Genomic DNA, 23699 nt, shown 5'->3' with positions numbered 1-23699 from the left:
CTACTAGAATTTCTATTCAAAACTTATTTATTTAATATTCATTCTGAAAGCCATTAAGCCTTAGTTACGCATTCTCGAGTTATCTCATCCTATTCAGGCAAATGGGTATTCTGAAATGAAAAAAATAATGTCGTTGAATTTCGAAGCTCCTTGTTATGTATAACATCCTCGGTTTTAAATCCTCTTAACCGTATCCAAGTTGTCCAAAATCATGACATCTAATTACAACGCCAGGCAGAATTTAAAAATTTAGGTCAATCCTATGACTCAGAACGCCGATGATTAGTTTCGAAGCTGGATTAGCGAAAAGTGACAGTTAACGTGCTTGTAAATTTTCGATCCACTAACGTTCCTTTTAAAGGACGTCGGGTAACAGTTGCAGATCAATAAATTGAATTCTAAACTTTCCCCATCGCGTTATTTATTTACTTGGTAACTATCAACACATGTCGCAAACTGTGAGAGACAAAGTTGGCACGAGATGATAGAGAAACGCGTGTGGAGGACAAGGTAAGCGTTTTATAAAATTATAAGCACAGATAAATTATGCAGTATTATTATTATCGACAATTATGCATTACAGATAATATAATTATGCATTATAGAAATGTATTATATAGATAATAATACATGCAAATAATGCATGTATTATTATCTATAATGCATTTCTTAAACAATAGGCTGTTGGTATAATTTTCGTTAGGGTTTTAGAAGAGTATTCTGTGGAATTAAAACTGTCTATATTTGAGCTAATGCAGTTTATTTCTGCTAGTTGGTAAATGGCAAAACCTTTTATTAAAGCATTATCATTCTTTAAACAATAAAGGGCAGTACTGTTAAAAATGATTTATTTGTGAAATATTATCTATGTGTGATTATGTAATTTCACAGTAGAATTAAGTTCATTTCTATCATATATTTAAAATTCTATTGAAGCATTCTCATATGCGTTCTGTTTCTTAAAAATAATAACTGTAAGGGATAGATATTTTTTTCGTTTATATCCAATTCATTAGCATTTAAATTTTGCGACTGTTATACAGTGGCTATTCGCACATTTTTTAGATGATTTTGCTTTGCTGTAAAAAAAAAATCTGCTTGGAATTTTTTTTAGCTGTAACTATATTTTTCAAAGTAAAAATATCGTCTGCCACTTGACAGTTTAGTTTTCATGGAAAATGGCGCTTTTAAATAAGCAATGGATGAAAGACTATGTTTGTACTCTTTCTGAAGAAAATTATTCGCCTCTAATTATTAAAAACCGCTGTGAAAGCCATGGGTTTTTCGGTATCTAAAGCTACGATAAATAATGTTTGTTAACAACAAATGCAAAAAACGTCAAAATGTAGCTTCAAGTGAAAAAATTGTACCAAATACGTATCCAAGGAAAAAAACGGAATATTTCAAACGTTGCAAAAATAAGATCTTTAATGTTAAAAGAAAATCCGCCAGATCAAAAGACACTTTAAAAATCACTAGTGCTAAGTGTCAGGTGTAAGCAAAGTGATTAATGGTGATTTTGAATCTTAAAAAGGCGAAAAAATGTAAGGTCCATAAAGAAAAATGGTATGGTTTCTCCACGTCGTAATGCCGAAAGCAGAACGCGTTGCAGAATTCTGTATGAGAAAACTTTTTTCTGACATAAACCGAAAAATATTGTCACAATAGGCGAATCTTGTGCGTACTTAAGTAACTACATTAAAAAGAGATCCATTTATTATCATCAAGGAGAAGAAAACAATCCTATTACATGGTTCAAGGAATCTAAAGTTTTTCGAAGGTATTTATAGTTGTTGCTGTTTTTTCATTTAACGGCAAATTAAAAATAAAGAGAGCTTAGAAAAATGTTAACACCAACTCCACATAGTATGAAAAACATATTTTAGACCCAATTTTCAAATATGAAATACCTATTCTTTACACACAATGTCATCAATCACTAGACTTGCATCAAGACAAAGCAAGCAGCAACACATCAAAATCTACTGTTAATTCCCTCGAAAAAAATGGAACAACAAACGGGTATCAAAGCCATACGCTTCACTCACATCCCTACTAAATCTTCTGATCTATCACCAATGTAATGTTGGGCTTTTGTACTTTTAAAACGTGGGTTGTCCAAACGTCGACCTATAACCTCCTTAGACATTGGAAAGGTATTCGAGAGCAATGGGATAAAATACCTCTTCCGATACTACAAAAGGCTTTGTTATCTTGGAAATTACGTTGTATAAAGATAGCGATGAATAAGGATTACCAAATAGATTATTTACAACATAAAAATTTTAGGTAAAATATTTCTGTAATTACAATGAACATCATCTAAAAATGTATGAACAGCCTTTGTATACGGAGAACTAAATATGTTATTATTAGTTAAGTACCTGTTCCTTTTTCATACGTCTTCAAAATCCCATCCATTAATTAATAAATATCGTATGCCCGGAAACTATAGTCATCTAATCTGCGAGGCCGATAAATAAGATTGCATTTTTTAAGATGCTTTACGAGGGAAAAGCTAATCCCAAGGATGTATATTTGATGTCTTTAAGATGTTTTGCAACAGAGATAAATGCACGATCTTAATGATCAAGTTGGAAACCAATTCAGGTACGTACGTTTTACTCCAACGTAAAATTTGAGTCAGAAATAATAAACTAAAATGTTACATTGAGTATTAATCAGAGCTTTGCCTAAGTATTCCTTCATCTAAGGCATACAGAAAAATGCGTGCTTTTTACTTATATGTGTAATATAAAAGCAGTATATATATATACGTCTCTGTAAAAAGAAATTTTAAGTATGCTGTTGCATAATCTATTTTAAGTAATAACGATTTGTCTGTTATATCAATTCTGACCAACAGCTTTTTTATAGCCTTATAAACTCTGGGGTTCTTAAGCATACACTACAGACTTTAAAAAGACTATAGAAGAATTATCTATAGAAGAATTATCTATAGAATAAGTCTTATGTTTACAAAAACAAAAAGTCAGAAGAAGGATGTATAAGAAAGACCCTGTTGTTTGAATGCAAAGAAATAACAATGACCCAACTTGGGTTTACACAAGCCAACACTTCTGTGTTGATTTAAATACATAATGTTGAACTAAAAACAAATGTAGTAAGATTAGCCTAACGGCTCATAGGATAAAGTAATGCACAGGAAGGGCTCTGGTTTGTAGAAAAATCGACTAAACAATCCGAATGGCTAGAAACACTCAACGTCACAGAATGAAATCGCTATTAAGTCCCGATAACAACGTGGCCTCAAGTAGGCAGAACACGCTTTCCAAGGCTGGCGAAACCTTCGAACAAATAGTAGTTATTTCTCCCTCAGTCTGAATAAACACTCGCTATCTCATTTGCATTACGGCATGAAAAGTATGAGTGAAAAGAGAGTGACAGAAAAGTACTTAAAATTAACTATTAGTTAAAAATAAATAGATAAATCCTCACAACCTGGAAAATAATATGTCTAGTTAATAAAAAAAGTATCGTAAAAGGCAACCAAAGCATCAAAATAAAAATATTGTATTAATTGTTAACTTTTTGTATATTTGTAACTTTTGTATATTAAATAATTGTTAACATTTTAGAAAAACAAAAAGATATGGTTTGCCCCCAAAATTCTTCTTGATTATTTTAAAACGTTTTTTGTCGAAATGAGGATCTGAAATTATTGCTCTTGTTTAAAGCAGTGGTTTGGGATGTTTTCCTACAAATGACCTGCATCCGGAAAGAAATATGTTTTGCCTAAAAAAAAATATGTGAAAGTAAAAAACTTACTGTGCATTTGAAGATAGCAAGTTAAAAATCTAATAAGTTCTTTTATTTCTTCCATGATAACTTTTAATTATTAACAGTGTAAAATACTTTGTTTTATCTTAAGTGCACGATTTCTTAAAACAAAAGCATTTTTTAATTAGATGCTCTGTGTCTGTATGACTTCAATATTTATTATTGATTACTAGCACGAAAATGCGAAAGGTTTTCTTGATGTTCTCGAACAAATACGGAATAGCAAACGTGTGATTGATAAGCAAACGCTTCTCCAGTATAAACTACACTAAGGCTGTTCGCATATTTTTAGACCATTTTCATTGTATTTACAGAAATATTTTAACTAAAATTTTTGTCTCTGAAATGTACCCATTTATTAAGCTTTATTCTTCACTGTCTTTCTACACCGTAATTTCCAAGGCAAGCTTTTGTTTAGTAGGTATTTAATCCCATTCCTTTTGAACAGCTCTCCAAAGTCCAAGGAGAAGAGCAAAAATCTGCGGATGATACATTAGGAGATTTAGTAGGGGTATGAGTGAAGGGTATGGCTTTGAGACACGTTTCCTGTTCCATTTTTTTCCAAGAAATTAACAGTAGATTTTGAAGTGCGGCTAATTGCTTTGTCTTGATGCAGTTCTACTGATTTTATTGATGGCACTGCAGGTAAAGAGAAAGTATTTCATATTTAAAATTAGGTATAAAATATGTTCCCGACATTTCGTGGAGTTGACCTTAACCGTTTCTGCACTCTCATTAATTTTTATTTGTCGTTATATCAAAAACCAGCAACAATCATAATTCCCTTTGAAAACCTTTCTTCAGATTCTTTGAATCACGCGCTTAGATGATTTTTCTCTTTGATAATAATAAGTGGATCTCTTTTTACTGCGGTCATTTAAATATACTCAAAGTTCATCTATTGTGACAAAATTTTTCCATTTTTGTCTGAATAATTGTTTTACATAGAGAATTCTACAGAGCGTTCTGCTTTCAGACCATCCACGACGTTTTTTCCGCCTTTTTAAGATTCAAATCATCATTAATCACTTTGTTTACTGTTAACACTGAGTATTTTAATGATAATAGAACTATCGAAGATTTTATTTTAATTACCTTTGCAGCATTCGAAACATTCCGTTTTTTTCCCTTGGATATGTATATTAAATAACTTTTGTCCTTTAAGGTAAACTTTGATGTTTTTTTTTTTTTTTTTTTTTTCCTTTCTTGTTGACAGTACTATCTGTCGTTGCTCGATAATCCATGGCTTTCACAGCACGTTTTAATAACTAAATACGAATAATTTTCTTCGGAGCACAAAGCATAGCCTTCCGTCTACGTTTTTTAAAAAGCGGTATTTTGCATAAAAATTAAATTGTCAAATAGCAGACGATAATTTACATAGCTGCAAGTAAAAGAAAATTTCCAAGCAAGCGACGGTTTTATATAGCAAAGCAAAATCTTCTAAAAGATGTGCGAAAAGCCTCTGTATATCGCACTGTTAGGATAAGTTAAAAATAAAACGAACGATAATTATGTCAATCTGATCACTTTTTCATTAAAAGAATATACTGCAGATTATATTTAATTTATATTTGCATTAAAAGAATATATTATTATTACCGCAGGAGATAATATTTTCAAATTTATTGGCTACAGCTGGAGAATAAAAGCTAATAAAAATAAACAGAAAGAAAATTATCCAGCAGCTAAGTTTCCCCGTAGCTTAGCAACGGTATGATTGTTTGATTTGGGCGGAATGACCTTAGATTATCAGTTATGGCTTTTTTCATAGTAGCGATTGAAACCATAGTGCTATGAATAGAAACAATAAAAAGGAAAAATCTAAAAGGATATAAATTTGATTTTGCATCAAATTTTCGATTTTGCAAACAAATATTGTTCTTTTTAGCACAGATTACACAGAAGCCCATTCAGAAATGTGCTTAATTCTCTCTTTTCCAAGCACATATTCAGTTATATCGGATACGTTGGTATTTCAGCATTCGTTCAAAATAATCAAACAAAAAGTGTCGAAACAGTAAATCAATTTTTCAAAATGCTAGAGACTTCATGAATGAAATTTTACTTTTGCTTCCCTGTTAGAAATTAGATAAAATTTAAATAATTTTTCTGTTAAAAAATTGAAACTATAACTAAAGTATGTTACATCTGATAAGGTTAAAAATCTACGGTATAAACCGAAATTCGGAATTCAGTTCAAGATACCTATTCAAACATAAAACACAGCAAAATTCTCTTTCATTTCTTATGAAGTATAAATACAAATATTTGCGTTTCATTAGCTAAATAACTAATATTTGTATTAATTTGGCTGCATATGAATTGAGTTCAATAAGTAGCCTTGTAGCCTTTAAAAGGCAGAAAATTTCTATTTTTTCCATAGAAATATATTATTTTACGCATATATATACATATATGTATAGGGTAGCACAAGATAAACAAACCCAAAGGATATAAATCTCCCATATACAATTCGGTTCAGTGAATCACAGCATATAATATCGCCTTACGGTTTATGTGTTCTCTTGCTTTGAGTTTGCTTTTCTTGGGTCACTGTGCATAAGCATAGAGAAGGCATATTACGCCCATGATTTTCATTGTACGTATGAGCCAATTTCCACTAAAAAAATCCTATACAACAAAATTGATTGGTAAAGCACTCCTTTCAAAATAATATATAAGAACTCCCTTTTTATGAACTAAAAGTGAAACAGCCATTTTAACTAAAACTCATTTTCCGGATTAGCTATTATAGACTTGGTTTAATAAAAGAGTACAAACATTTCTTTTTTGCACAAATAATTAATAATTATAGTTATTATTTTTGTCTCTTATTTAAAATAAACTTTTAACTTCTTTTATAATAATAATTTATTTAATTTCATAATAATTTATTTAATTTATTCAACTTTTATCATTCATAATAATTATTAGCCTAATGGGCGTTAGGCGTGAAGGGCTGTTAATTTCGTTTTGGCATTTTGTGACGTTTCACTCTAAACGGCGTTTCACTTTTCACAATGTCGCCACCAAATATTATGGCCTGGTAAAAGAAATTTAATAATGTAGAATCTGCATAAATCTATATATATGTTTCTCGCATTATGATAAAACAACGGTACCTAGAGCTATCAAATTTTGAATAACGTAATCCTCCACTCGAATATGGGCATCTGGAAGCCCTAATTTGGAATTTGGTTTATTATCTGTTTCTTATTTTGTAAACCATTTATGAGTTTTTGTTTAAGAAACTCAACGATTTCAAAGCGTGCAATGGCAACACTGTACGAAAAAAAAAAATTATCTCCAGCGCTCGAGACTGTGTATCGGAAATTCTAAAGATACACGATTTTAAAATTAGTTTGTGATATAGCTGTTGAACTGAATTTTATGCTTTAAGTGCGAAGAATATGATATTTAATGAATAAAGGTTAAAAAACGTTAAAAAAAACGCCTCTTTGGACGTAAAATAAAATCTGAAAGAATTCAGATTTTTTTTTAAATTATTAATTTTTTTCCCTGGTTAACAGGGAACTGTAATTTTTAGCCCTTGTCATTAAGCTTCGGCAGCCTGAGAAATCCAAAAATTGCATTTCTTCTTTGAGGTGGAGTTGGAAATGGAGAAAGAGAAAGAGACATCTTTCTTCTGTACTTACTTTATTGTATATCGTAAGCTCTCTAAAGTATAATTTATTTATTTATTTCATTTGATTTTATTTTTAATGTTTATTGATTATTGAGCCAATAATTTGGGATGTGTTAATCCGAAGTATTTAAATCCTGATTTTAGATTTATTTTTCAAATTACGAAATGTCTTATAAGACAGACACATTTAAGTAAAGAATATCAGCGCCATAGATAAGAAGATTTCATGTATATAAAATCTAAAACTTTTTATGTCCCATTGAGCAAACATTCCAGTTAGTAAAACATGCATCATACTTGAATAAATTAGAAGTAAATTGTTCCATAACTGCATATGCAGAATTAATGAATTTACTGATTTAATACTTAAGGCCGAAATTTGAAAAATTTCGTACGAAACTAGAGAGCAACTACAGGGAAAATAAAAAACATATTTCAGCAATTCCTGTTTTTGTATAAGCGCCAAATGACTCGTCTTTAAATTTGTAGCCATTTCTGTGAAAATATTAATTACTGCGACCTCTGCGAATTAAACCTCTGGGAATTTTTTTCGTAAATATATGTAAAATTGCGTTTCCCTTTTATGAAAGCAAAATTAATATTACATAAATTGGAATTTTGTTCTGCCGGGATCATACATAAGTTTAGATTTTTACGTTTAGAGGATCCATCCACCTGCAGTGGTGAACTTGGGTTTAATATAAAAGTCTTTGCCATAGCTGAAAAAACATGTTTAGAATTACTATCTCAGAAAATGAGGCAACAGTCAACGTTTTCGTAATTTCTTGTATACAAGGTATATAATAATTACACAACTATCTGTTGCATTGTTAATCTTTGATCTGCAATTACAGTTTCAGAAATGGATCCCATTACATAAGCTTTCAGACTAAGACAATTTTGGTTGTTTGATATTTTTATTAAAACTATGCAATTCAGATTTTTACAGGGAGAATATTCTATTTAGAATGGTCCCATTAATATTATTGCGATCTACGGGTTCGTGGATTTGGAGTAATTGATAACAACACTTAGTGAAGAATCAAAACACAGTTTATTTTTCAGTTTGTGAATTCATCAGAATAAGACAGGGCAGTTCCAAAATCGCGTTACAATCGGGGAAAAGCTACGATAAACACCCTGAAACATTCAGAAATACAGCCTTCAGGCTATCAGGCTATAACGTTGAAGACAGCTTCACTGCAAAGCACTAAAGTACAGCTCCCGACTCGGTTGATGGCTAATCTCTCACTAATCTCTGAACTCAAAGCACTACTGTTGAACTCAACAAACTCAAGATACTCTTCACGATAAACTGTTACTCCGCGCAAAGGCAGTGTATTTATAGCTTTTGACGTGTTTTCGAGAACATTCCCGCGAAAACCGATAAGAATTCGTTCCATTGCCGATTTTGTCGTCAAGTGGGCGATTCCGCTCTAAATCTGGCAACCCTGCCTTTACTTGCCATTTTCTGGCAACCCTAAACCCACTTTGGGGAGAAGCTATCTCACCGTAGCTGGGAATTTTACAACAATATGTTATGTTTTACCCTATTAAAGATCTTTTTTTTAATTATAATAATGTGTAGTATGCTGATTTAGTCTTGAAGAAGCATTTAATCCAATGCATTGCACAAAATGCTTGCCAAATTGCATTGCTCATCGCAATTAAAGGGTAATCTGCAAAAATATGTTCGGTTAAGTTTTCAGTCAATGCCCAATGGCATTACAATTTGCATTTGTATTAAGTAGGAGCAATTAAATGCAAAGTTGGATCTCAGCGCATTAGCAAGCGCATGTTATAAGCAAATTAAACGACCGATAATGGACGCATACTAGAATTCGGGTATGTAAGGTTGTTTAAGGAGTGAATGGGGCATAAACCATTGGATTTCTCTAGATTTCACGAGACACGGAAACTTCACGAATTTGAATTTTGTACCAAATCCACCCTCGTAAAGTCTTCGTGTCTCTTGAAGTCTACAGAAAAACCAATGGTTTATGTCAAATTCCTTCCATCTTCCAAAAGATCCCATTTAAAATTGTGTTATCGTCGTATTCAGTGGAAAAAGGAATGGGGCAGTTTACTGTTTACTTATGAGTCCAGATGTATCCTAAACTGTGATTCTAGACAGGTTTTGATAAAGCGATACATATATATATATATATTTGTTTTTATTTTAACTAATTTGAATTGGTAGAGATAACGAAACTGAAACTACAACAACCCAGTTAATAAGATAACTAGGTTAATTGACAAAACTTCTACAAATTATTTGAAACAGGGCAAATAAAATAGTGACCACCTATGCTTCCAGATAGTTTCGGCATCCCGTGGAGGTGGTCATCTTAGAGACGATGAATATCTGTGATGGCGATTTTCGGTTTACATTATGAATTAACTGTAAACAAAGCTGTTTCAGTCTAAGATCAGTTTCTCAGTTTGTTAATAGCATTACATCAGCAATAATTACAAATTAATCACAAAGAATAATGTATCAAAACAAAAACTCTTCACGTGAATAATATTTTAAAAATACCGAAAACAAATCCTTTGTATAAAGAGGAAAATTAGTAAAGAAATAAATGAAAAAACGAAAATAATAAAACGTCTCTCTCTTTCTATCTCTCACTCTCTTTCTCTCTCTCTCTCTCTCTCTCTCTTTTTTTTTTTTTTTTTTTTTTTTGTGTGTGTGTGTGTGTGTATTATTTCAAAAGCACTTTCCATTCGGGCAAAGGAATTGCATACTCGATTTCCTCCTTTGGTTCATCCTTCTTTTTTAGAACAGTTTAAATCTTATTATTTCCTAAATTATGACCTAATTATTTAACATATTTTGTGAGGTCCAGTCATAATTACACTTAATCGAAACACCGGGTTGCTTTCGTAAAGAATGACTAATTCTATTAATACTGCATGACCCATTCGAGCACCATGTCTAACTTATTGAGTAACGCAAAAAAATTATTACAGCAAACATAAGAGTAACTACGCTAATTATTTGCACTTCAGCCCTAAAATAGTTAACAAAAACGTAACATCTGCTTCTAAAACGTGAAAATGAAAGAGTAGTTTAATTATTTAAAAAGCAGTTCTTAAAGAACCCGACTCCTATGTTAAAGTACTTTTTATGAGGACGGATCAGAGGGTCTCCCACCCCTCTTCCCCTATGAAAGCCTCTCGAGAAAACTTTCGGCTCGACATATATTTAGAGTGCCCTCATGCTGCATGATTTCATTCATGGGCTGATTCTTCAGCCATTTGCAAACATCCATGCCTTCTCCGGGATTCGAATGCGGGTCCTTCGCTACCGCAGTAGGCTCCCCTATGGTGGTCGTGAGTAAATGCATTTGAGGTTCTAATTAGGAATATTAGAACCTCTGAAGAATATTATAATACTAGTACCAATGTTTGTTCTCAGAAATGTTAGCCATTTTTAGGAGTGGTTGTCAAAAGAAGATTTACTGAATTTATAGTCCCTAAATGTCCCTAGATGTTCGGAGACTATTACTGCATTTACGTGTACAAGTCAATCCTCGAGTGTATTATTTAAGTTTATTTTTTAAATGCTAATGCTCCTGGCTTTCCCTTTTATCTCCTTTGTTATTTTTCAGAATATTAGAACATGTTTGATTAAGTATATTAATGTTTAAACCTTTTCACTTTTAGTATATTGAAATTAGAACGGTTAAAAACTGTATAGTTGTTATAAATGCTAAATAATTGTTACATATCTTGCATTTTAAACCAACGAATAATCTCAGAGAAAAAAATATGTTCAGCGGTAGGAAATTAAACAGGACCTAAATAGGAAATTAAACATTTTGCTCTAAATAGATGCCGACTTGGAGTAACACTATCTATTATAATAAGATCTTGCTATGGCTGCCACGGAAGTGTTTTTAAAGGAAAATATAAATGCTCCTCCATCGAAGTTACAAATGTCATGAAATCGAAAAAGACAATACTGCTTAATAAAATGTTTGTATTACAACCTCAACTCTTATGTATACTAGAAAACTAAAATATTTTTTGCAGCTGTATTAACCATTAAACGAAATAAGCACGTGCTTACGGCATCAAGGCAAAGGGACAACACAAAAGGGTTCTCAGAGATTCAAGAAGTATCACAAAAATTTCACATTGCCGATTTTACCAATATTGCGCCCAAACGGGAGTTTTTTTTTTTTTTTTTTCATTTACAGACATGCACACCTTTCGCGAGTCTTTGGGCTTACGCAAAATTGTGCTAAAATATTTAAAAACAGCATAACTTTAGAATTTCCGATAAACAGTTTTGCGCGCTGGAGGTAAAAATGTTTTATTCCTTACAGTGCTGCTACTACTCGCTTCGAAATTGTTGAGTTTTTAAACAAAAATTCGTTAAAGTTTTACAAACTATGAAATAGGCAATAAAAGATATGTCAAATTCGGGCTTTAAGGTGCCCGTGGAGGACTATGTTATTTAAAATTCGATGACGCTAGGTATACCGTTGTTTTCTCACAGTACCAGAAACATGCATACATTCATGTATATTCTTCATTATTTAACTTTTTTAAATAAAATACAGGGCGATAATATTTGGCGGCAACAGTATGAAAAGTGATTCAGACATTTAAAGTGATTCAACGCAAAATGCCGTTTTGAAACTAATAGCGCTTCTGAGCTAACGCCCATTTGGGCTAAAAAAGGCGTAAATTTATGCCGGGGCAGTAAAGTCTTTTAAGTGCTTAGGGCCTCTAAAAGTAAGTCTTAATCTGGCACTGCAGTTCACTACAACTGAGCAGACAATAGTTCCTGATATACGTCTGTTAAGTATTTATCGCGTTTAACTGCGTATTCCAGGCAACAGTTTTCATTAAAAGAAGTTACAAGTTCGCATAATGTTCATAGTTTGCTTAAATTTCTTACGCACAGTTAGTTATAAGTTAATAAATGTGATTGTTAAGAATATTTAATTTCTATATGGAATATTCATAAAATTTTCATAGAAAATTATAATGAGTTTCTGCTCAATCTCGACAGAAATCTTATTTTTATCGCTACACTTTCCGATTATACTATTTCATACATCCTTTTTCACGAGTATTTGCTCTGCAGCGTTGTGCTGTTTTATGTATTCTTTTTTTATGAATATTTGTTCTGCAGTGTTGTTTAAAATATGCTCTATTGTACAGGTTCGAAACTTTTATAGCTAATATTTCAAATAGCATGTATGATTGTCGTACAGAAGTTCCCACGGGAGACATAAATCTGTCAAAATCACGAAACGAATTTTCGAAATGATCGAAAAACCTCGTCTCTGCGCCAAAGAATACTTTTTCCTTTCTGGCATGTGAAAATATCAAAATCGGATCAGGGTCTCGCGAGGCTTACCCCAGAGAAGAAATCACGCGATTCTGTAAATGGATAAATGGGGCATTCTGTGGCAGCTCATAAAATCCAGAATTCGAATAAAACGTCTAATTGTAAAAAGGCTTTGCTGTTCTAAAATGGAGAATGTAGTAATTATATTTTATTACAAATAACATTTACGAAACCATGAAGAATTATTTGACCATTTTCAAAAGTTCCCCCCCCCCAAAAAAAAATAATACAACCATTTTGCTAGGGTAGTAGTTCTTCAGAGTAGCAGTTCTTTTTGGTATAGTTCATTCGTTACTACAACATTAACTTTTTGTTTTATAAAAAATATTCCAGTATCGTCTATGTTTGATTGTTTTAGGTCTCATTATTGACAGAATTTATAAAAGAGTTGAAGATTAGCTGATTAGAATTTTTATGAATTTTTCTATGTGTAATACAAATACGAAATAGTTTCTTTTAGGAAGTCCTTCACGAAGGCATTCCTTCTAAGGCCAAATGTCATACTTCATTCGCATACTTTACTGTAATCTTCTAATAACCAGCCGCATTCTTTCTCTCAACGTAGAAATCGAAACAGATCGATTTTTAGTTCAAAGGGGCAATTTATCCTGAAGGACTATTAATTTCGTTTTGGCATTTTGCGTTAAAAACTGTAAAAGGCGAATCACTTTTCAAATTGTTGCCACCCAATATTAGAGCCTTGTACTATATTTAAAGAAATTAACTAATGAAGAATCTGCATAACTGTATCTATGTTCCTCGCATTGTGATAAAACAACGGTACCTGGAGCATCAAAATTTGAATAACGTAATCTCCTATAGAATATGGGCATGTGGAAGCCCTAATTTGAATTTGAAATTTGTTTTATTATCGATTTCATATTTTGTAGCACTTCAACGAATTCTTGATTGACAAACTAAATGATTTCAGAGCGAGTATTGTGGGAATACTGTGTGGTAAAAATTATCTCCAGCGCGCGAGACTCTGTAACGGAAATTATAAAGATGTGCTCATTTTGAAATTATTTTACGATATCGCTGTTGAACTGAATTTTATGGTTTTAGTGCGAAGAACATAATATTTAATAAATAAAGGTAACACACAAAATATTTTTGAAAGACGCCCCTTTGGAAGTAATTTAAAATCTGAAAACTTTCAGATATTTTTAATAAATTTTTAATTTGATATTATATTTATCCCCAAATCCTTTCTACTAAACTTTCAAAAAAAAGTCTATGAAGAGTAACGAAAACATTATAGTTAACCTAACTGGAAGAGAAAATGGACGCAAATGTAGAATTTAATATTAGATAAAAATGAAATCTTAGGGTGGCGCTAATTTATAATAAAATGCTCTCCATTTTGAGGACTATCAGATATAGATCTCGCTCTTCGGAAGGGGAATTTCTTTGAAAACGAACATATGTCTTAACTGACAGAAAATCAAATGAATATATTACTCGGAAAAGGAAACAAAGATAAGCCCGAATAAGAAAACATTAATTAAGCAATTTTAACTTTCTCTTTTGTTTGTCCTTTGATTTACGTTATATATTATTGTTCTTCAGCTCACCTGAGCAAATATTTTTTTCTCTTGAAAGAGACTGTCCTATGCCTGATCGCACTAGAAATCTTAAAACTGTATTCGAAATCTACACTAATGAGAACTTACGTTTGCATAATTTAGTTGACCTAAAAGTTTTTTTTCTAGAAATCATTCAGTAATAGTTCTGGCTGTATGGCAGGATATTGGAATCATTTAAGTCTTATAGTCACAATTTTTGCCATTGCTTTGGTGGTAGTGTATTGTACAAACTGTAAAAACGGACTTCAGAAATAAGATTCTTCTGTTTTGCTACCAATGGAGAGCACCCATGTCATTAAGTAAAAAGTAAATGAAATAAAATCAAGCTATATAATAAATACCCTCAAATTCGTGAGTGAGAGCACTGCATTCTCGAAATATACTTTGTTCCACTAATTAAAATATCCTCTTTATATATGGTCATCAAAGGGGTAAACTTACTTTAATTATACTTTTTATTTTCTTGTACGAAGTAAAAAGGAAGTACTGTAATCGCGAAAAGTTTCAGGCATCATATTTCAGCGCAAATATCCATTTTCACCGCTTTTGAATGCAATTTAACGATGTTTTTGCGTGATATCTGTACGTAAGGACAGCATAAAGGACTCTTTTTCCCCAAAAAAATTGTAAAACTAATTTTAAATGAATTCTGAAGAGAATTTTTCGTGGCGTCTGTGCGTACGTACGTATGTATCTCGCGTAACTCAAAAACGAGTAGCATCAGAACGTTGAAATTTTGTATATAGGACTGCTATAACATGTAGATGTGCACCTCGTATTTTGGTTGCAATCCGCAGCACCAAAAAGTATATAAATATATGTATATATACATCCACTCTGTTACTCGGCTCAGTGATCTCAGTTTCTTTATTCTTATATGTTTGTGAATTGTGCATTGTTTACATTAAAAATGATTGACTTATGTTGTTCTTATCTTCAGGTTAAGGTTTTTATGCCTTTAGTAAATCTGTATGCAATATTTTTAGAATTATCAACAATTAAAAAATTGTTTAAGTGCCGCTAAGCCTAATATTTTTTCCATTGCGGCCATTGCTTGTTTACATTTGAAGCAGCAGAATAGTAGATTTGTTGCCAATCTAGAGAAAGTAAGCTTCGCAATAACAAAGATAACTCCTTCTTTTATTATTGCGAATTAAATCATGCTTAATCCATTCTGGAATTTATTCGAGGAAATAAGTGTTTAAGATTTACTTCATTATTTTCAATACAGATATCTTGAGTTTTAATGTATTTTTGCCTTGTCGTGAAGTGAGAACTGAATTAATTGAATGAGAAATATTGAATCTTCTGTAAAAAACTGTTTCTTTGTTGTTGTTGTTGTTCTTTGCTTAATTTCTTTTATGCATCGTTTTAGATTTATTATAGTATTTGAATAGAACATGTGGCAACGATTAAATGATTCTTAAGATGATATAAATTTTGGGAATTCTGAGTTTAAAAATGTGTACTGCAAATTGTGTTTTTCATCATTTTACTTACCAATTATTGCATATCAGAAGAATAATTTTTATGAAATTTTAAAAATGCCTTACAATACATCCTGCAAGAGATGGCGCAACCAGAGCTCCAGTCAACTAAAATGCTTTTGATCCCTACTAATAGTTGGGGCCACACGAGTACCTCATTTGTTCAAAGTTTACTTATTCTACAGGAGCCTCCGTCGCTAGTAATCTCTAGCACAGCATGTGTACAAGTACTTCCATATTATTGGATACAACTTATTCGATTCTTCAAGAATTTCAAAGTCAAGTATCATATATTGGTAAAGGCCGTTGATGGTCGATTGCCTCTTACTAAGTGATAAGACATAGTTAAAACATTTATGAAATGTAACGCTGTTAAATGAACCTAGGACCAGAGTGTCGCTATAGTAAACAAATATAATGAATTTTAAAGAGTGCATTTATTCTATTGTGGTTTAAGCGCTATCGAAGAAGTAGATTTAATTCAATCCAATAAGTTTAAATGAAATGCAAGAAAAAATGGGTATAATTTAATATTCTGTACAAGGAAGTCCTGTGGTGCACACATCAGATTTTTTCATTTTCGTCTGCAAGCGATCGTTGTATTAAGTGAAATGATCAGAAGCGTCTGAGCAATGGTATAATGCAATGCAATGCTTTATTTGAAAAAGTGTTTCATGGCTCTTTGGACGCCAGGTTCATTCGCTAAAGGTAACCATGAAGCTGATACGCTTTTGTTATTATTTACGAAGAGCTAAATTCGTTTAATGCATCACTTTAAGGTAATATGACCCACATTTTACAACTATAAAACAAAATCAACCTTCAGAAGAAGATAAAAAAATGAATAAATAAACGAGGAAGGTTTAAACGATTGCGTTTTTTACAGCTTCCGTTTTGAAAAGGAATAAATTCAAGTTGAATGGGCACAGAAATTGGTGATTTTTTACCATTTATTATAGTTCTTCCCCAGAAAAAAACTGAGAAATAGACTAATTAAAAACTGTTTTTTTTTTTTCGATGCCAAGATTTCATCAATTTTTCATGTAAAATATAACAAAAACGTTTTTAAATTTCATCAGATTTCGCAATAAAAATCTAAGCTTGCTTTGTCTTTTCTACCGTACATCTGAACACTGTTATGAAAGGGAATGTTCAAAAGTGGAACTTCCTTATTAAGGGAAACTTCTGGGTACTTTACGATAATCCTATAATTATACTGATTTCCTATATGATTCCATACTTATAAAAGGCAACATTTTCAACGGTAGCAATCATCGAAATCAAATTTAGATTCACAGAGTAAACCAAAAAGGAAATGAGAATAGCTGTTCAAGCTTCCATCAGTTAAAGCAGAAGTAATCTTGCTTTTTCAATTATTTCTCTCTTTTAATACATAATATCTTTGGAATATGTGTTGATAAAAATACTTTTCTTTGAAACAAACGTGCCTGAGTTAACGGTTTGTTAATTTTTTTCCCTCGTTCAAAGGTTTTAAAGCTTTTAAGGAAACTTTTCTACACCTTTGCGGCCCAATAGCTTAAGAGCACAAAAACGTGCATTAAAGCATGCATATGTGAAAAGAAGCATTTTTGAGTCTGATTTTTTTTTTTTTTTTTTTTTTTTTTTTTTTTTTTTAGCTTTTCTGCAAAGGAAAGCCATAATATCAATATCGTAATACATGCAAAGGCAAGGAAATGGAAGACAAAAAATTATTTTAAAAACTGTAATAATAAGCGAAAGGGTGACAAAATTGCTAAAATAAAGCTTCTTACGTGTTCTGCGTTTAAGGAATTATTAATTGTTCAAATTCACTTTTAAGCTGAGCTCTGATGCTAAAGTCATTAATAAAAGCGTAAAAACCCTCTTAAAGGTTTGGTGAATTCAATCAGTCAATTTCGAGATTTTTCCTGCCTTAACGTTGATCTTGTGATTCGACTTTTCCAATGATTAATTTTGCCTGCAAAAAAGAAAAACTTTATTTCAGCGATGGGCAGTACCACTGATGTAAAAGAAATAGCTCTTATCAAAGTACGATACGGTCCCCAAAATATCTTCTGAACTCTTATTCGTGTCTTGATATCGGAAAGGCAGCAGTTAATTGTTGAATTATTTAAGAGTAATTTGCATATCTGAAGCCACTATAGTATGCTACTTTAAAATAGGTTGTTCAAGGCCGTTACGAGCCTTCTCCATTTGCAACTATAACCCGTGTCGTCATCACTGCGCAGTACTTATTTTCTGCACTACAAGACTGCAGTACAAGTCAGCCTTCATTGGCGCGCTTTTCATGAAGCAAAACACGCTAAAAGGAAATGAAATGAAGGGAGAAAATTAGGCGATTCAAATCAGGGATAATCAGGGCTAGCTCATTTCTTTGTTCGACTCCTCGCCGACGCGAGCCTAATGGGGGGACGTAACAGGCAATAATCTGACGTCACTGTGATGCCACCTGTCCTGATTTCCCGCGTTTAAAACAGTAGTTTCATTGAGCTGCGAGACGATTTTCTAGAGGTTACATATCCCAAATTAATTTTAATAATATATATATCTGTTTTCTAATAATGTATATATTTAAAATAATTTATATATATGTAATTTTAGTCAGTTTTTATTTTAAACTCTATATTGTAAAGTATCGTTTACGTAATATGGCTTTTTGCGCTGCAGTAACGTGCCGTAGCACTTACAGAAGTATGAAAGGATGAGATAGTTTATTTCATGGGACCAAAAGATCCAAATGAGAGTTTGCTTTTGACGAAAGAATGGATACACAAATGTCAAAGAGAAGATTCTATTAATGTGAAGAGCGTAAAAATCTGCAGCGAACATTTTCTATGCAGTGTTTATGAAGATGATATGAAAAATCGCTTGTTTGGATAGCCACAAAAAGAAACTGTTGAAATGGAATGCTGTGCCGAAAGTAAATTATGATGACAATAATAAATCAAATTTTAATGATTTTGAAATAAAACTCACAAATGAAAATGTAGATCATCCTGAATGTTTAAGGATAAACAAGAATGCATTGATAATTTGAAGAACAAAATAATATCCTTAGAAAATTGTATTAAATTGTATTAAAGTATTGAAAAACAGAGAAAAGAAAAATTTTAGAATGTTTGTTCAGCGACAAAGAAGGTGGACGACATCTAGACAGAAATTGGTATCAGAAATTAAAATGTCAAATAGCGAAATTTGGGGGGGGGGTGAGCACAAATCGGAGAATTTGGAAAAATGTCTAAAGCCTATATTTATAAAGACGCAGATTAATGCATTACTGAAAAAGAAGAAAAAAAATCAGGTGGACTAGTGAAAATATTTCACGTTGCATCGTCATAAGAGCTCTGTCATCTTAAAACTATGATTTTTGGAAAGAAAAAAAATTCAGAAAAAAATTCGAATATCTTTACCTAGTATTATCAAATTAAAGAAATGTTGTTTATTTTATTTTTTAGTGTTTTCTAAATTTTAGCGTAGTCCAAGAATTCAAAGTAATGTTCTTACTCTAAAGAAGGCGTATGTATGTATTTAATTATGGCAAGGCACACTAGGGCTATCTGCCTAAGGGGAGGGATGCCTTCGTGGAGGACTTTCTAAGGGAAACTGGCTCGTATACACTTTACACATGGGGAAAGCTACGAAAACACCCATGCAGCCAGCCCGTTCGCGGGATTCGAACCTAGGACCGAACTACCAGTGTTCAGCGACTTTACCGCTCGGCCGCTGATGGGCCCTCTAAAGAAGGAAAGAGGCGAATATTTGTATTCTGTACAAAAAATATGCGTTCTCAGTTTCGACGAAATGCATATAGATTGAAAACTCTGCTATGACTCTAAACTGGACTAAGATGGTTCTTTTCAAAATGTGCAGTTTGTTTTAATCAGAGGTCTCATTTCGCGCTCTGCCTCAAATTACTGAGAAACCGCGTTTTAGATAGAGGATTTGTTTTAGAAGATGGAACTGTTTTAAATTTTGATATTATTAAAGAGGTTTTAAATAGAGATTGAGAAGAAATCAAATTGTGTCACAAACTAAAACCAAATTATTTAATGGTCAAGGGAAACGAGAGACAAAAAGTCGCTCCAGAGAAAACATTATTTTCAAAAAGTACCGCAAAAGGTATACTCTACCCCACAGGAAATCAGAAAGCATCTGACTTCTATGAGTTAATCGATAATATCTTCGGTATTATGAATAGTACCAAAATAGTACCAACAAGAATAACAAGTATTTAACAAACTAATTTTGTTAAGTACTTGTTAAAGTTATTCTTATTGTATCCTTTGTAACTAATTATTGATTAGATTTTGTGCTAGATTAGCATTCTAGATAAAATATAATAGTATAAAACATCAAAGTAATTGGCATAAAAAGACCTGCTTCCTTTACTCACACTTTTGAAAAATTAAATAACTGTTTTAGGTACTCTGAATAAAGCTATTTTGTCAAAATTAAGGTAACAATCTTATATACATTTATTTAATTGTAATATAGATATAAGTATAAATTACAAAATTATTTAAAATATATCTATTATATTGAATCGGAAGAGAATTATAACAATGTAAAATTTACAATTAGGCAAAAAATCAAACGTAGGTTAGCAGAAATGTTGCCATATATGTCATAAATGTTTAAACCTATGTCAATGTAAAGCTGTTTTTTGAGTAAATTTAAATAGCTGCTATTATAGTTATCTTAGAAGCAGTATAAAAATTCCCTCAGTTACCATGCAAATAAAGAAACGATTAGAAATAAACGTGCATTACATAAAAAAACCTGCAAATAAAAATAAAATAAACACGAAACTTTATGTTAAAAGAGTAGCACATTTTATCTATTATTTTAAAATTGAGTAAGCATTATTAAATTTTTTAATGGTTCAGTCTAAAATGCATAAAGCAGTAACATTGCCTCTTCCAAATTATAGCTATCTTTCACACACAGCTCATTTTAAACGCTGGTTCAAAAACGCTAATTTCCAAGCTGTGGATTATATTGGCGCGCTCAGTGTTAACATGGCTACGTCATCACTTCTCACTTTCTGCTTCAGGGAAAAAAGCTCTATGAGCTCCCTTCTCTTCTAAGTCCTGGATTCAAATAGTCTTTTGCAGCTGTCGTTTCTATGGTAACGAGGCGAGTTGGGCTGCGAAAATAACCTTGAAGTTCCTATTTTAAAGAAATAAACTGTAAAGCTACGGAGAATAAGATTCTGGATTGTGTTTGATGCCTTTTTTAAATGTGTGTTTTCCAATGTGCAGCCATAGATTTGCTTTTAAAACATAAGAAATTCGTATTTCTAATAGATGATTAAAATTCGAAAAAAAAAAAAAAACTATTTTACCGCTAAATAAATGTAATTTCTTACACACAGTTTCGTTAATACTGCTTTAAATGATGTTAAATCTATTCTATCCATGCGAACTGTTGTGGTGTAAAAGGTTAACATTTCCTTCTACCAAACAAAATTCCGTGGTTCAGATCCCGACGAATATGCAGTTGATTTTTCACGTTTCTTGCTTTTCCAATTTTCTACTAGTCTTTCTTTGCAATGGTGTCTTTGTAAAGAAATGTAGTAGACAGTAAATGATCAGAAATATCTCTTAGAAAAGTATGATAAGGTCCCAAAAATAATATCTTCCGAAACCTTTTTTGTGTTCTGATATCGGAAAAGCAGCAGTTAATTGTGCAATTTTTAAGACTAATTCGCATATCTGAATCTACGTGCTCAGTCGCTCTTTCAGTAAGCGAGAATGCAAGGAATTATCGCACCACCCGCGAGTATTCTCGTGGCCATAGTGATTAATACGGTCAGCTAGCATGTGGAAGGTCCGTGATTCGTTAAAGCATGTTTGATTTTTGAGAGTTTGTTTTGAGCAGTCTGTAAGAAGCTGTCCAGAAAGCTTATCGAACCGGATAGCGTTAAAAAGTTCAGAATTATTACAAGTTAATAAAACTTAATACATATGCAGCATGAGCTTATTAATTAAAATTAAAAATTCTTTGATTAAATTTAAATTAATTTAAATAGTCTATACATAAAAGATCTAACTTCTCAGGTTATGTTCCTTTGGTATTTCTTTACATCTAATATCCTTTTATTATTCTTTAACTATGTAATTCTGCATGTTGTGCAAGACGTACGGAAAATTCTACAAGTAGCAGAACTCTCTCTATATAGGAAACTTAAATTCAAATTGTCTCTGCAAAATGAAATTTTAAATTGTGAAATTCTTTAAAATAGAAAAAAAAAAAAAAAAAAAAAAATTAATATAACCAAACGAACAAACAAAACAAAAACAAAAACAAAAATAAAAAAAAAACTGCATGAAAAACATTAGAGACTGATAAATGCTAATTTAGATGCTGGAAACGTATGGAATAAAGGTTAATGCAAAATAGCATTCATAAGCTCACATGCTGCTTCCGAAATCACGCAACACGTCGAGTTTTATAAGAATGATGCAACTGGTTCATATGCTCACGCACATAATCGTAAAACAGCCAACTCAAACTAGCCACACCTTAGCTTTTGTGGTTTTTGAATTACTTGTCATAACTGTCTCTTCTGACCCAATTCTGCATAGTTATCTTGAGGTGCTGCGTAGCAAATCAATGAAAAATCAATTCTAATTTTTGATTAAGAATTTGTAAAAACTTTTATGATAATTATGGAAGGTAAGAAATAAAGCAGTGCATGGAATTTTTCATAAAATTATAAATCCTGACTAATCAAGGTTTCTATTTTTTAACATCTGTGTGTGCTTTTATCAAAATTCAAACATAATTACAATTACTTGAAATCTTTTCTTTTTCATAATTATTACCTGTGTAATCAGTTACCAAATTAGGCAAGACTTATCCAGATTAAAAAACTGCTTCAGATAATCGAAACGTCTCTGCAAAGCATTCAGAAGTGTAAATAACAGTTATGAAATGTATACTTCTCTGACGAATGGAGTTTCTAAATCAAACACTCTCTTTCAGCTTCTTATTAACTGGGAAGAAGAATTCCATAAGAATCTCAGCTCCATTTTAGGGCGTTAATAACCGAGTGACAGGTTTTTCGACTTCCTAAGGATACGTAGAGGAAATGGCCAAATTCTGGTTGTTTGCCGTACTGTCCATACAGAGAAAACTTAACTCATAACTATGGTTCGTATATATTTCCCACTCTCATAACGAGGCCTTTTAATTTATATCTAACCAAACAAACACAATAAAGAGGAGAAAAGTGAAGTAAAAGGAAATGATTTTCTGCAAACTTGGCTCTCTCAGTGAGCGTTCGTTTTGCTTCTGAATATTTGATTTATAGGTTAAATATTGGTGCCTAAGGTAATGGTTAGAGCCAAAAACATCGCGGACGAAAAAGTCACGGAGAAAACAACGCAAGGCGAAAACGCCGCATCTGCACAAAAACTACGTGGGAGAAAAGAAAGCAAAGAGAAAATATCGCAGTTCTAAAACAAAATATCGTGGTCGAAAATAGAGCTGTTCAAGAACTTCGCAATTAAAAAACATCGTCTTCGAAAATATCGTGGTAAAAAATGAAGTATCTACAAATCATCGCATGATGATAACATCGCACACATGCGTTTATCAGATCCCATACTGACATATTATGTAACTGACTTTCGTCATAACTTACAAATCGACATCCAAAACATTGATCTCACGCTATACACGAAAATGTTAACGACATTTTAAGAATAAAATGAAAGGAAACGAAAGTTTAATTTTCCCTAAAACTATATCAGATTAACAAATATGAAAGAAAATAATTTGCTAATTAACCAAGCAATTTTTAT

At 32.0% G+C, this 23699-nt stretch overlaps 1 protein-coding gene across 2 annotated transcripts in view; it reads left to right on the top strand.

Annotated features, from left to right (window-relative positions):
* The first annotated feature begins 387 nt into the window (after nucleotides 1-387).
* Nucleotides 388-23699, top strand: part of LOC118185726 (AN1-type zinc finger protein 4-like) — an 85546-nt gene continuing 62234 nt past the window's right edge. The window contains exon 1 of one of the 2 annotated variants that reach the window (XM_035355631.2): nucleotides 388-510. The gene's annotated coding sequence lies outside the window, so the exon portion shown is untranslated. Of the gene's footprint in view, nucleotides 511-22908; nucleotides 23047-23699 lie in introns of those variants that run through there. The other variant, XM_085806670.1, reaches the window with a different exon arrangement.

This window comes from Stegodyphus dumicola, chromosome 1, assembly GCF_044657685.1.
Source record: "Stegodyphus dumicola isolate Sdum_Otavi_A_Nest chromosome 1, ASM4465768v1".
In the NCBI taxonomy this organism is placed as follows: domain Eukaryota; kingdom Metazoa; phylum Arthropoda; class Arachnida; order Araneae; family Eresidae; genus Stegodyphus; species Stegodyphus dumicola.
This window is presented reverse-complemented; position numbering and strand designations above follow the sequence as displayed.